Source organism: Gymnoscopelus braueri (genome assembly GCF_963280865.1).
Source record: "Gymnoscopelus braueri genome assembly, chromosome: 4".
Taxonomy (NCBI): Eukaryota; Metazoa; Chordata; class Actinopteri; order Myctophiformes; family Myctophidae; genus Gymnoscopelus; species Gymnoscopelus braueri.
In genome coordinates, this window is record NC_137605.1 from 39,092,138 (window position 1) to 39,106,938 (window position 14,801).

General features: G+C 36.3%; 1 protein-coding gene across 1 annotated transcript in view; it reads left to right on the forward strand.

Moving 5' to 3' along the window:
- The first annotated feature begins 658 nt into the window (after positions 1-658).
- The window catches only part of entpd3 (ectonucleoside triphosphate diphosphohydrolase 3), a 55,333-nt gene continuing 41,190 nt past the window's right edge, over positions 659-14,801 (forward strand). Inside the window, exon 1 of the mRNA XM_080426153.1 lies at positions 659-878. The gene's annotated coding sequence lies outside the window, so the exon portion shown is untranslated. The remainder of the gene's footprint in view (positions 879-14,801) is intronic.

The following is a 14,801-nucleotide window of genomic DNA, read 5'->3' on the forward strand; positions in this document are numbered from 1 at the left end:
ACTGTATACATATCTGTACAGTGGTGTAAAGTAACTAAGTACATTTACTCGAGTACTGTACTTAAGTACAATTTTTAGGTATATTTACTTTACTGGAGTGTTTCCAATTTGCAATACTATCAATACTATTCAATTTTATTATTTGACAACTTTAGTTATAGATACGTCGCAGATTTGGATTATTATTACAAAACATACATTAACCACCTCAGCTCTGTATACATTTCGTCCATTTGAAAATAGCCGATCTACAAGCTCACAATGCCTCACAATGCAACGCATTGTGAGCTTGTAGGTCTGCAATTTTCAAAAGATTTTATACATTTGAAAACTTGTGAAATGGGACATTCTGCAGAATGAGTACTTTCTACTTTTGGTACTTTCACTACATTTTGATACCAATATTTTTGTACTTTCACTCAAGTAAATTTGGATTTCCAGACTTTCACTTGTAACAGAGTATTTCTACATTGCGGTATTGATACTTTTACTTAAGTAAAAAATGTGAATACTTCTTCCACCACTGTATCTGTAGTGTGTACTGTAACTGATATGATATCCTGTCTGCAATATGTGCTAGTCTCCATGTCTATGCCAGCGAACGGACACATTCTAGAAATGGTATAGCAGAGAGTTTGAAAGCAGCTAGAGTTGCAGAGCTGTGTATTCTAGTCTGTGTAGCTGTGTGCATCTGTTAGAATATATATCAACTAACACTCAACTCATTGCTTTAGTTCTCAAATTGTGCTATTATTGAGGACTAAACAAATGAAAATCAAAAAGAGTTTGTAGGCTACACTGAACTGCAGTGCGTTGTACTGTAGCTTCCACACAGTTTACATGGTGGCTGGTGTCCTGCACCTCTTCTGAGCTAACCGGTGAGTAGCCTAATAAGATTTTCTGACCTTTCTTTGCTGTTGATGTTGTTAGAATAGGCTGGTCAGAGGCCAGCCTCTTTTGCACTACCCTCTGTTTTTTCTGTAGTTATGTGTGTGCAATATTAAAAAATCACATTAATAATTGATTATTCATCCCATTTGTAAGTTATGTCTGTACTATCGTTGTTCTGTTGACTGGGCTTTTGTGGTGTCAGGGTAGAACGTAGAAGTGAACAGTACATCATGAAATGTTTATAGTTGGCAAAAATGGGGTTGGCAAGATGACATTTAAAAATATTCATAATTCTTATTTTAAAGGCAGTTTTGTCAAAATCATGTTGACATTTGTACAATTTTTACAATGAATCCCAAGTGAAAAAGAAATATACTAAATATATTTTTCAGAAGTATACTTAATATAATATTTTTGTACTTTTTATAAATTACATTTAAATTGTCTTATTTTGGAAAGACTTAAGTAGTACTTAGTATATTAAAAGTTGAACTAAAGATATGCTAAAACATATCTTTAATATACTTTTATGTACTTCCCCCCCCCCAAAAAATACAATTTAATTACAAATGTACTTATCTGAAGTACAATTGCTGAAGTATACTATCATTACATTTATAGTGCATTACAAATACATATCAAGTACTAAATAAATATATATAGAGTATATAGCAATTATGCTTAAAATATACAATCAATGTATTACAAATATACTTGGAGTATAAAATAAATGAATGTGAAGTATACTTTTAATAGTTTCAAGTATACTATCAATGTAATAATAAAGTAATTAAACTACAATCCAAATGTGCTAAAATATACTTTCAATGTAATAATAATGTATTTCAACTACAACTTAATTTAACTAAATGTACACAGTTAGTTAATTAAGAATATACTATTATTACATTGAAAGTATATTTTAAGCATAATTGCTATGTACTCTATATTTATTCATTTAGTACTTGATATGTATTGGTAATACACTATAAATTGAATGATAGTACACTTTAATGACATCAGCAAAACTGTACTTCAGATACTATAAGTATATTTGTAATTAAATTGTATTTTTTGGGGGGCAAAAGTACATAAAAGTATATTAATGATATGTTTTAGCATATCTTTAGTGCAACTTTTAGTATATTAAGTACAACTTAAATGTTTCCAAACAACATCATTTAAATTGAATTTTATAAAAAGTACAAATGAGTATATTCAATATACTTCTGAGAAATGAAATTTAATATTTTTTCAAAATTAACCTACACGAATGGAAGAGCAATGTAACGTGGAGGCTTGTGGTTTAGTTGTCTGTAAGAGCCATGACAACTCTCGGTTGGTGCAACCATCAACAACACACTCACGTTACATGCAAGGATGGGAAAAGGGGAGAGAGACTGACTAAACAAACAGACATTTACACTAATGGTTTTACTAACAAATTACATAAAATACCATAAATCACCAAATAGCACCACAACAAAACACTAAAATCAATGACCCATAGCATAACCCCACTACGCATTCCCATATTCAAATAATAACACAAATAGGAACAATAACACACATTTCCCAGCATGCACTGGGGCGCATGCTGGGAAATGGACTTCCTCTAGCCACCATAAATGTAATGATAGTATACTTTAATGACATCAGCTAAAGTGTACTTCAGATACTGTAAGTATTGTAATTAAAGTATATGTATATTTGATTAAATAAAAATTTGCTTTTCAAAAGTGTATTCATATAATGTTTAATTTTTGTTTAACTTAAGTACATTTAATGTTAAATATATTTTAAATGATTATAGTATATGTGCTTTTACAGTATATTTATAGTAGATTATCCTCAATATGCATTTATTTTAAGATATACTATAATATGCTTATTAAAAGTATACTTTTCACAAAAACTATTTAAAATATGTTCAAGTATATATTTTTTTAAGTATGTTAATGTCTATTTTATTGAAGTTTCACTTAAGAACTACTTCCTAAAAGTACACTTTTCTTCAGTGCATTTATAGTATAAGGCTGAAAAAATATACCGAAAACGCATTATACTTGAAGTTTTCTTTAGTATACTTTTTAAGTATACTATTTTGATATGTTCCTGGATGCTATTAGTAATATACTTCTTAATATTATACCTGTAATATACTTGTTTTAAAGTGCATTCAATATATATTTCTACAAAGCACATGAAATACTAACATAAATTAATTTGTAATTTAGCACATTTCTTTTTAAGTTTACTAATGTGCTTTGTAGAAATATATATTAAATGCACTTTAAAACAAGTATATTACAAGTATAATGTTAAGAAGTATATTACTAATAGCATCCAGGAGTAATGTACTTCTTAAAATTATACTTGTAATATACTTGTTTTAAAGTGCATTCAAAATGTATTTTTTAAAAAGCACACTAGTCAACTTTTTTTTTAAATGCTAAATTACAAATTAATTTATGTTAGTATTTAATGTGCTTTGTATAAATATATATTGAATGCACTTTAAAACAAGTATATTACAAGTATAATGTTAAGATGTATATTACTAATAGCATCCGGGAACATATTCATAAATAGTATACTTATAAAGTATACTAAAGCAAACTTTAAGTATAATGCCTTTTTCAGTATATTTTTTCAGCCTTATACTATAAATACACTGATGAAAATTGTACTTTTACGAAGTAGTACTTAAGTGAAACTTCAATAAAATAGGCATTAACATACTTACAAAAATATATACTTGAACATATTTTAAATAGTTTTTGTGAAAAGTATACTTTGAATAAGCATATTATAGTATATCTTAAATTAAGTGCATATTGAGGATAATTTGCTATGAATATACTATAAAAGCACTTAAAATATAATAATTTAAAATATATAAAATGGTGTAGCCACGTAAAATTTTGAAAAATCCACTTGAAGTGAATGAAAGTGTTTTTAAAATACTCGATTTTCAGGCCGTTACGCGGCCTTCAAACCTAGTCCTATGTTGCGCAAATAATGCACCCTTAGGGGCCCACATACCCTTGGTGTGGCTATTCTGAAGGCGGACCCCTGAACAGTGTTTGTGGCATGTTTGGTGCGGATCGGAGCGACGGTGCGCTTGTGGCAGGCAGGGGAGAGGTGATAGGGAGAGAGAGAGAGTACCTAAAATGAGTGACCCCGAATCATATTATTTCACATCCCTCAAAAGCCAAAAGATCAACGCAGAATAGAGTCCCCTCAGTCAACAGTCCTGATGCTCAACAGACTAGCATTAGACAATTCTAACATTACTAATAATCAGAATTTCTGCATGGTGCATTTCTTGACAAATCCAACCCAACCAAATTATCAATCAACAAAAACAAAATAATAATAATAATTTGTATAGCACTTTTTTAAACAATTTTACAAAGTGCTTGAACAATCAAAACAGCAATCTACAACAACAACAACAATGCAATAATGCAATAACAGTAATATATTAAATGTACAATAGAACAGAGCAATAACGAACAAGATTTATCTTAAGGAGTTAAAAAGGCCATTCTGTAGAAATGGGTTTTTAAGAGGGATTTAAAACGTGTTCATGATCTGGTTAACCTGACATGAAACCCATTTGATCAAAATAACAAAAACCCATAGTAAACTTGAATGCTCTCTGGCTCTAAAGACAGTTCTTGACAGTACACCATGGCAGAATATTTGACCATGGTGACTAATAAACTGAGAAAAAGCTGGCTGCCCAGAGAGACAGAGAGACTGTGCTCTCACTGCAGTCAAGGAGAGGAGGAGACAGAGCTTCACTTCTTGACCACATGATTAAGGTCAATAACAATCATCAACTCTTGTAAATAATGTCTCAAATACTAACCAGTGAAGGGTTAACTAATGTATGCAGGACCAACCAAGGGTGGGTGAATTAGTGGAGTCCTCAATTCTTGGCTCTGAGAGGCTGTTTACAAATGAGCTGCGATCTTACTGGACTAAACCCCAGCAAGCTTGATTGAGTTGGGAGATACAAAAGCCATTAGCCTGATTGTACAATGTTGTTGTGCACTGAAAATATCAGACGTACAAGCTCAAAACAAGTTCCGGATGTCATGCTTATAGATCGGCTGTATTTTTGGTCTTTTTGGTCACTCTGCAATGCATCTACTGTAAATCATATGAGCTCAAGTATTTTGTTGTCACAAGTAACTTGTGTCTGTGATTTCCAAGCACATCATGGTCACTACCATAATCAGTATCATGTCAGTTACGTTCCAGTTCAAACATGTCGCGTTCCAGTTCAAACATGCTTCCTTCCACTTTAAAAAAATGTGTCCCTCCTTCATCACCTGAGATTAACTGTAGCTCGCTGCTGGATTTTACTGTTGGTGTGGTATCAGAGTATTTATTTTGTATCCAGGATAATTAGATACAAGGAGGTGTTTTTTGAATATTGACTAAACCCTTTTAATCAATACCCCAACAAGTTATTGGCCACCTTTAGATTTATAGGTTCAACACAGTCATCTTTATAAGAGTAAAGTAGATCTTAGTGTTGTACATTTCATAATGTTTCTTATGAAAATAAGATTTTAGAATAAATATTTTTAAATATTTTTGGGGCTTTTATGCCTTTATTTTGACAGGACAGTAGACACGCTGTCAAACTGGATTACCAGCGTATGTGGTATGCGCCTGGACCGCTAGGCCAGCGGACGCCTCTGCAATGAGCATGAGTCCAGTATGAATTCAACATAATTTTCAGAATACCAATCCTCTGAACAATTCAAAGCACATATCAATGTTCCCAATTTAGTCTAAACCATCTTATCCATTTTTTATACTGATAATAATCAAAATAGTAAGAAAGCAGAATAAATTCTTATCGCCCTTTCAATCAGGCTGATCATTTCCCTTCCATACTTTTACCGAATTAAAATAGTTAATTCCGGGGGCTTTCTCTGTCAGATTAGTGCAAGAGGCCTTTTGGCGTGTGACCTCCCGCTGGGGCAGAGAGCCCGACGTCCTCTCAGAAGGAGACGGTATATATGCGTTTGTCAGAGTATTGCGTCATTGGGTGGATTCATTTTCCCCATCACTGCGGTCTTCTGAGTGACCACTTACTTCTGCATTTGTTGTTTGTCATACCTTTTGACCTGACCCCATTTCTAAATGATCCTTCACCCAAGTAATGCATCTTTATCCTTTAAACAAACAACAACCAAATAATACATATCCCATTTCATCACAGATATTGTACACATATTATTTAGTCCATTTCATACTTCAGCATGATCAATACTGTTGATTAAATTACATTATTCATATGATTATAAGTTTCATCATGTCCAGCATTAGATCACTATACGGCCAAGTTCCTCTTTCTTGAACACCACTGTGATTTTGTAATGGCCCAGTACTTTCCCATATGAGTGTGTATCTGTATCTGTATGTGTGTGTGTGTGTGTGTGTGTGTGTGTGTGTGTGTGTGTGTGTGTGTGTGTGTGTGTGTGTGTGTGTGTGTGTGTGTGTGTGTGTGTGTGTGTGTGTGTGTGTGTGTGTGTGTGTGTGTGTGTGTGTGTATCTATTGCAGTAAAATCCTGTAGTGTTGTAAAGCTTGTATTGTATTGCTAAAACAACCCAGATGTGTTGTTTTAGCAATACAATACAAGCTTTACACACAACATTATGCAGTGATGTGATTCATTCTTCATCATTGTCAGCTTATAAGCAAGGTTTATAAGCCCTGCTGTGCTATACTGTTTCCTATTAAGTCTGCTCTTCTTTGACCCTCGTTTTGTAGGCCTGAGGCTCAAATGGAGGCCTCACCTAAAGTTAAGGGAAAACAGGGTTTAAAGGCTGATCTGATCTGAAAGCTATGTCTTTCGACAGTGTTCATGTTGTGTTCCACTTCAAAAATATTATGTATCGTTCTACTTCAAAAATTTATCATTCCATTTTCTTTCATACATATACATATATATATATATATATATAGAGAGAGAGAGTAAAAGAAAAACACACAGAATATTACATTATTGCACAGTCTAATGCTACAAGCTCGCAACATATGTTGTCATTTCATAGTTCTCTAAATCCTATGGAGCATAGGATAGAGCAAGTATTTAATTGTCACAAATCTTGCACATTTCCACTAGACCAAGGAAGAAATGCCACCCTACATGTTTCAAAACAGCCTAATGGTGGAGCTATAATAGGAAGATTCACGTTTTTCCCTATAACTCTTGACAGGTTTTTACATTTTTGCTGGATCACAAGAAGCTACCGGCCTGGCGGCGACCTGTGCTCCGAGGATCAAATTGTTCTAGTTCATAGTGTGCACACACGAGCAAGAGATGATGAGGCTTCACGGTTATGTTCTTTTCTATAACTAGAGGTTCAGTTCGGCCCTCACACCTATAAGTTGCACCGCCGAACCGACCGATACGCCCATCTATGGAAATCTCTGTATCAGCCAGCCGGTCCTCCCAATTTGAATATAGGATGAACAGAAACATATAATTACAATACTTATTGTAACAATAATCACATATTTAATAACGATTGTGACGACCAACAGGTACCTAATAAATGATTAGCACTCTAAGGGGGATGGGTAGGCCTGCCACTGTATAGATTAGAGACAAACATTTGATAATACACATGACATTCAACATCTCCATACTGTAGGTTAAAGTTATTACTGCATTTCCTTGATTATTACCATAAATGTGCGCTACATTGCGCTGCATTACACAAATCTCTACAGCTTCATGGCAAATAGGTGAACATTCATTACATGTATCACAAATAACCAGTAAAATGCAACATAGGAGGGCATACACTTTTGTCTGAGACTACAGGACAGATAGGGCTCTCATGTGTAGTTGCTGCTGCCAAACAAGAACTGTTCAAACAGGCAGCATAATAGAGCAGGCCACTGATGAGGGGTGAGTGAGGGCAGATGAGATGGGTTGATCCAATCAATGGGAATAGGGGGATGATTGCTGACGAGGACTCTTTCTACAGAAATAAAAGGCCAACTTTGGAAATAACTACTCTAGCAATCTTGCCAATAATACACATGTACTTAATGTATGGGATGTTAAAGTAATGTACCAACATAAAAAAACAAAAAAACAGATGTATGAACAAAATCGAGGTCTGAACCGAACCGTGGATTTGGAGAATCGTTACGCCCTTAGTGTAAACCACTTTTCATGTATTTTGGCAAGGTTATTGTTGGTCCTTGCATCAAGATCAGTGTTGATCACGGATGATCTTGATCTTGATCAACACTGCCTAGGTTGGCAGAGGGAAGGTAGTGCCCAGGATTACATAGACAATTGGCACTGGGTGCAAAAAAATGGGGTTACACAATCGTGGGATAAAAATGTAGGAAAAAAAAAAGAAGATAGAGAGAGAGAGAGAGAGAGAGAGAGAGAGAGAGAGAGAGAGAGAGAGAGAGAGAGAGAGAGAGGGGGGAGAGACAGAGAGGGAGATACAAGTAGCAATAACAATGAGAGTAAATATAATAGTGTAAGATAGTATATAATAATATAATATAGTACTACAATAATCTTATAGTATATAGTGGTATAATATAAGAATGTTAAATGCTCTGCCTCCTTTTTTGTAATCTTTGGAACCTGAAGCATTTTTCCATACTGTGAACGCACTGGTGTTCTGGCAGATTTGTAAGGCTTGATGAGTTCTTTGAGTTACAGTGGTGCCTGCCTGTCCATTGAGAGCTTTGTAGGTGAGGGGGAGAATTTTAAAGTCTATTCTGTATTTAACCGGGAGCCAGGGCAGAGAAGCCAGTGAAGGAGTGATATGATCTCTTCTTCTGGTTCCTGTCAGTACACGCGCAGCAGCATTCTGGACTAGCTGTAGGCTGTTTAGGGACTTACTTGGGCAGCCTGATAATAACGAGTTGCAGTAGTCCAGCCTAGAAGTAACAAATGCATGTACAAGTTTTTCTGTGTCATTTTGAGACAGAATGTACCTAACTTGTGCAATATTACACACATGGCAAGTTTGAAGTCAATTGGACGGATTCAGGTCTGAGTCTATGACTGCACCAAGTTTTCTGGTTTGAGTTGTGCTTTTACTTGGGCCTGAGCACTGACTTTTAATCATTCTTCATTGGCATTCTTCATTGACGATTACTTCAATTACTTACAGTTTTGTTTTAATTTAAGATGATTCTGGCATATCCAATTGTTGATTTGTCATTTACAGTACACAGTGCTGGACCATACTCCCCTGGTGATATGGTTAGCTGTAAATGTGAGTGTCGTCTGAACATGGAAACATATCTGGAATCTGAGCCACTGGCAGCATGTACTGTAGATGTTTTAAAAAAGAGTCCCAAGAACGGAGCCTCGAGGATGTGTAATTACCTATCGACACAAAGTAGTCCCTGTCCATTAAGTAGATGCACACCAATTTAGTACTGTCCAAGTATGTTGTGGTCAACTGTGTCAAAAGCTGCACTGAGATCCAGTAATACTAATACTGAAATCCTAGTGGTCAAAAGAGCGTTAGCATTATTTATGTTTATGTACTTAAGTGTCCTTGTGGTCTTCATCTTGCCTTTACGGGAAGGACTATAAGAGACCCCAAGACTAGGACAGCGGAACACAGAAATAATGCATTCAATGCAAGAGATCCACTGATCCACACACACACACACACACACACACACACACACACACACACACACACACACACACACACACACACACACACACACACACACACACACACACACACACACACACACACACACACACACACACACACGTACGTTTTTGGGGGGGGTGGGTGGCAAAGACATACTGTATCAAGAACATAATCAATAATAAATACAAGCCAATGTGCTTTTAGACATACGATAAGTTTTGTTGTTTTTCAATGGGTGGCATTGTCCTGTGCATTTTTCGGATATCTTGTATTTTACCGTATTATACTGTATGAATTCTAATTTTTTTCAGGTATGCATTTTCCCTAAGCATGTTGTTTATGTTCATGATTATTAGCGTCACCTGTATTGTATTATATCTACTACATGTAATGACATGATCACACATCAGCACCCACTGTCAATGTGCGAATAGTTAAAGGGTTATTTCTTTAGAAACTCATTGAAAACACACAAACAATCTGGTTCTGGTGATTTTGTCCCCAGGAGGGGCCCATCATTTTTTTGCATGTTTTGAAATTAAATGAAAAACATTTGAAAATGATGGGCCCCTCATGCATTAGGAGGACAATATCAGTCATCAGAAGCGGGGAGGTGTGTTTATAATAACATGGTTGAAGTTGAATGGGCCTACAGTAGATAGGAAGGGGTGTGTCAAGCTTAGAAACTGTCTGGGGTGCTCACAAAAAGTCTGAGCCTTTCACGTTTTCGTGAAACGTTTGGAATAAAAGCAAATGTATGTACTGGGTTCGGGTTGGGATCACATCGTGGTGAAATATCTTGCAATGAGTGAACCCCTGTCGCCGACCAATCAATCGTGCGAGAACCACAACGTGATATATCGCCCGATTTTAAGAGAGAAACTTGTGCAATGTGAAATGCTTAACGATCTGTTTACTCGCCGACCATTTCAAATGTCGGACAGTGTGCAGGGGCCCGTAGGTGCTGAGCCAAACTGCAAGGGCAGAAAAATTGGAAAGAAAAGAAGGGCACAACTCACTCTAGAGATGCTCTAAACTCATGATGAGGACTCATCATGACCCATGATTGGCTGTGAGTTGGCAACTGGGCATAAGTTATAAGTTATAACCAGGGACTCGATCCACTTCAGAAATGTATTAAGAACAGCATTATTTCCCTTCAAGTCCTGTGGTGTATGTATTAATGGATGATAATCGATCGTTTTCTCCACATCCAATAGAGATTTCATCTATCATGTGAGGCTATGACATCTACATGTACCACACATTTCACTTAAGAGACAATGTAATAAATAAAACATTGCAATCCATCACCAAATAATTGAATCTCAAGTCACGAACGAGTACAAAGACCTTCTTGATCACATTACATGACAAGTATTAATGCTTTATGTTGAACTGTGCTCTGATTGCTGGTAACAGTAATGCTATTAGGATAAGTGTTCCCCCTTTGTAATTCAATAGTGGCATAAAGAATGTTACTTCACAGCTTTAATGATAGGGAAGGACTGTAGGGTTGCATTACATCTTGCATAGCAATACATTTCTACAGCTTTGATGATTGAAAAGAGAGATGAAGAAGAGGAAAAGTAGAATACAATACAGTAGAATACAAATGTTTAAAGTATAAAGCAACATGGAACTCTAGAAATGCACATACCCGGGTGGCCCGATAACCGAGGGGTTAGTGAACGTGGGCTCAAATGCCCACATTGGCCCAAAGGCCCAAATTGCCCTTGAAAGAAAGAAAGAAAGAAAGAAAGAGACCAATTAACAAAACTTATCTTGTGTACAGTGTACATCCACCAAAATAAGAACAAACCACATCTATGATTTTTGTTTATAGTTTCTCTTGGTCTGAATATCAACTCTGTTTTGTCCTAACCAGCTTTGGATGCTTTGAGTTTGATGCTATGGATAACATTGAAACCAAGAGAAGAATGGGCTTGGATGGGCAATGTTCTACAGTAAACAGTTTTCTAAGCAAAGCGTGGGGCGAAACCTGGGGAGACCATGAAGTGCATGCTTCACAGATAATGCACTCTTTTAGAGGTGATAACTTTAACATGAGAGATTCCATCAACACTAACTAGTCAAATACATTACTTGAAGTTTCATGTTACATGTACTTGGCCTCTTAAGTGGAGTACGGTAACATACAGCACAGAGGATTCGACCTATTGCAGTATCAGATCAATATCTGATATACCAACATTAATTATGAATTGTTGAATTCATTACAGTGGCATGAAGGGAATTCATAAAACACCAAAATCCGGGTGGCGCAGTTCTTAATCTTGCCCACCACCATGGAGACTGGGATTATTCCTCCGCGGTGCCTCTAAATAAACATATTGTCCGCCAGTAGACATAACATGCCTGCTGGCACACAACCAAAGATGAAAGAAAAGATTAAGGAAAAAGTAACAAAAACATCTAGGCCTACACAAATAACATACTGTATATACAAATAACGTATACAATGTGGTTGAGAGGGAATTTGTAACATTATGATTTTAATTGCTATAATTATGAAGAAGATCAGTATAGACGTGGAGAGAGAGAGAGAGAGAGAGAGAGAGAGAGAGAGAGGAGAGAGAGAGAGAGAGAGAGAGAGAGAGAGAGAGAGAGAGAGAGAGAGAGAGAGAGAGTGAGAGAGAGAGAGAGAAAAGCCTAAATCAATTGAGAAAGAGACTGGGAAGGAGAGAGACCATATCCATTATTATTATAGCAAAATACTATACATTTCTGTGGGCTCAGAGTGCTTCTGTCCTCTAATTGATCTTGCCACAACCTGGCCACAACATTTCCTCTCGGGTCTGTGGCAGAGACACAGTGTGGGTAGTTCTTCAGTGCATTCTGAAAGCTTTGGGCTAGTCATATAATAGCAATTACTTTTCTGCAATATTGTTTATATGGAATTCTCAAGGGCAATGCCTTAATGTTTTGCTGGCAATATTTCGACACAGTGTAATACTCTCTGTACACTATACTACACAGCCCTATTGGAGAATGCAAGTGAATTAAAATGTGTTAATCATAATACCCTACAAAGGTTTGGTCTGTATTAGCAAACATACAGTACACTGCCTTTTAATTTATTTGTATTATCATTATCACTGTTATTGAGCCACAATGGAGTACAGTAGTAGTGCAGGAATGAGTGATTCTGACAGACATGACTTGGACATCTTGTAGCTTAGTGGAGCCACAGAGCCCCGTCCGAAATCACAAACTAACATACTATTTAGTATGTCACATTACTTTTTAGTATGTCTGAAAGCTTTGTAGAGCTATATACAGTAGTATGTGATATGCGAGCATACTAAATTCAGGCAATTGAAAATAGCATACTGTGTAGTATGTATAGTATTGTACACACCTTTACAGTAGATCTACGGTACATATATCTGAGGGGAGAGAACCTCTATATCCGAGAAACCTGAAACACACAAGCTAAAACAGGAGCTCTAAAGTCTCCTTCCCCTCCTCCTCCTCACGAACAAATCTAATTGACATGGCACGGTCTTTCCGGTTTATTCAGACTAACGGGTGTCAGATCTCACGCTAGGCGGCTAAAAAATACTTAATCTCTGTTCACCCCTCAGTGAATCAGAACCCTAATTCACTTTTACTGTCTCTGTCAATGTCTTTATAGTTCAAGGACCACCCACACGTTGAAGTGTGATGGAGTCGAGTCGATTTCCACAGCAGCCGCATTGATAGTAAATGCACATCTGTTGTAACACTAAGCTGCCTTTGTGCAATAAAATGTCTACGGATATACTAGATGTAGTTGTTCTAGGGTCACTGTTGCTCCATTAAGAGGAGAGAATGTGTAGAATATCCGACAGACTGATGTATCATGCTGCTTGAGGACCAGGTCTGTTTAATTTGGTGTGGAGCAGCAGAAAGAGCACAGAGAAATTATAATTAGCTGGAGGTCACTCAAAACCATGTGTTGTGTGTATACGGTATAAGCTCAGGGTTTGGGGAGGATGGGGAAACATTTATGCCTCTGCTTTTGATATCCCTACTCTGGTCATTCATTTTTATGGCCGGTGAGGATATGGTTTATCCCTGCTTGTGGTCAGACTGAAGTAAATACATGTATTGTTTTACTTTTGGGACTCTCTGATATGTTTGATATTTATGTTTGATAATGTCATAATTTAACAATTTCATTCATTAAACCTGTCATCCATAATTTATTTTTCAATTTTTTTTAAATATAGTGAAAATAATTATCTATAAAGTCACATAGAGACCTTGTAGATCGATATGTTCACTGGAAAATCTCAACACATGTTGGTCTGAACGCACAGGACAAAGTATATGGCTTAAGTGGTCAAGAAAATGTATGAAATTGCACTCTGAAGAAAAAAACTATCCCAAATCGAATCCTGGAAAAGCTCACAACATGTTGGTGTGAATGTACAGTACAATATGCTGCCCAAGTGCTGTTTGTGGTTGTTTTGACCATTGATCTGGAGATGGGTTGCTCATGCTTGCTAATGACTCACCCATCTAATGCGGTTTATCCCCTTTTCCAAGAAAATAGAGCCATCACTTTGTACCCGCTTTCTCCTCAACACATAACCAGTTCTCATATTTCCATAGTGTTGCAAAAAAAAAACAATTACAGCCATGTGTGTTTTGAAATGTTTCCCTGTAAGTCCCTAAAAGCAAAACAGGATTGCAGGATTTATTTATTTATTTTAATAAAGTAGACCAATTTGCTCATATCATTTCCAGTGAAGTCTTAATCAATTAAACTCTGGTGCTCACACACAAGCATTACTGAATGTTTGACGTTGGCTATGGAAATGGGACAAATAACACAGAGCATCTTGTATTTTGTTTATGTCAATCTAATCATTGTGCTGCCTGACATAATTCTAACACTTTTTTCTAAGTAAGGGCAACATGCCCAGACTCATTTCAGTGTTAGACTTTCTGCATTCCCTCCCACTGAGTCCCACAGGAGTATAGGTTGTTTCTTCAGTTGGTCCAACAACCCGGTTAACTGACTGATCATCAGACCAGGTGTGAACTTGTTGGCTAATTATAGTCCTCAACAGTTCCATGGCCTTTTCCAAAACACATTGTGCAACCAACTACCACTTCTAGATTATCAACAAAAGCAGCAGAAGTAGATGGGGATAGCCCAATTGTCTGTGTATGTAAATTAAATATAACTAGCACATCACACACACACACTCACACACACA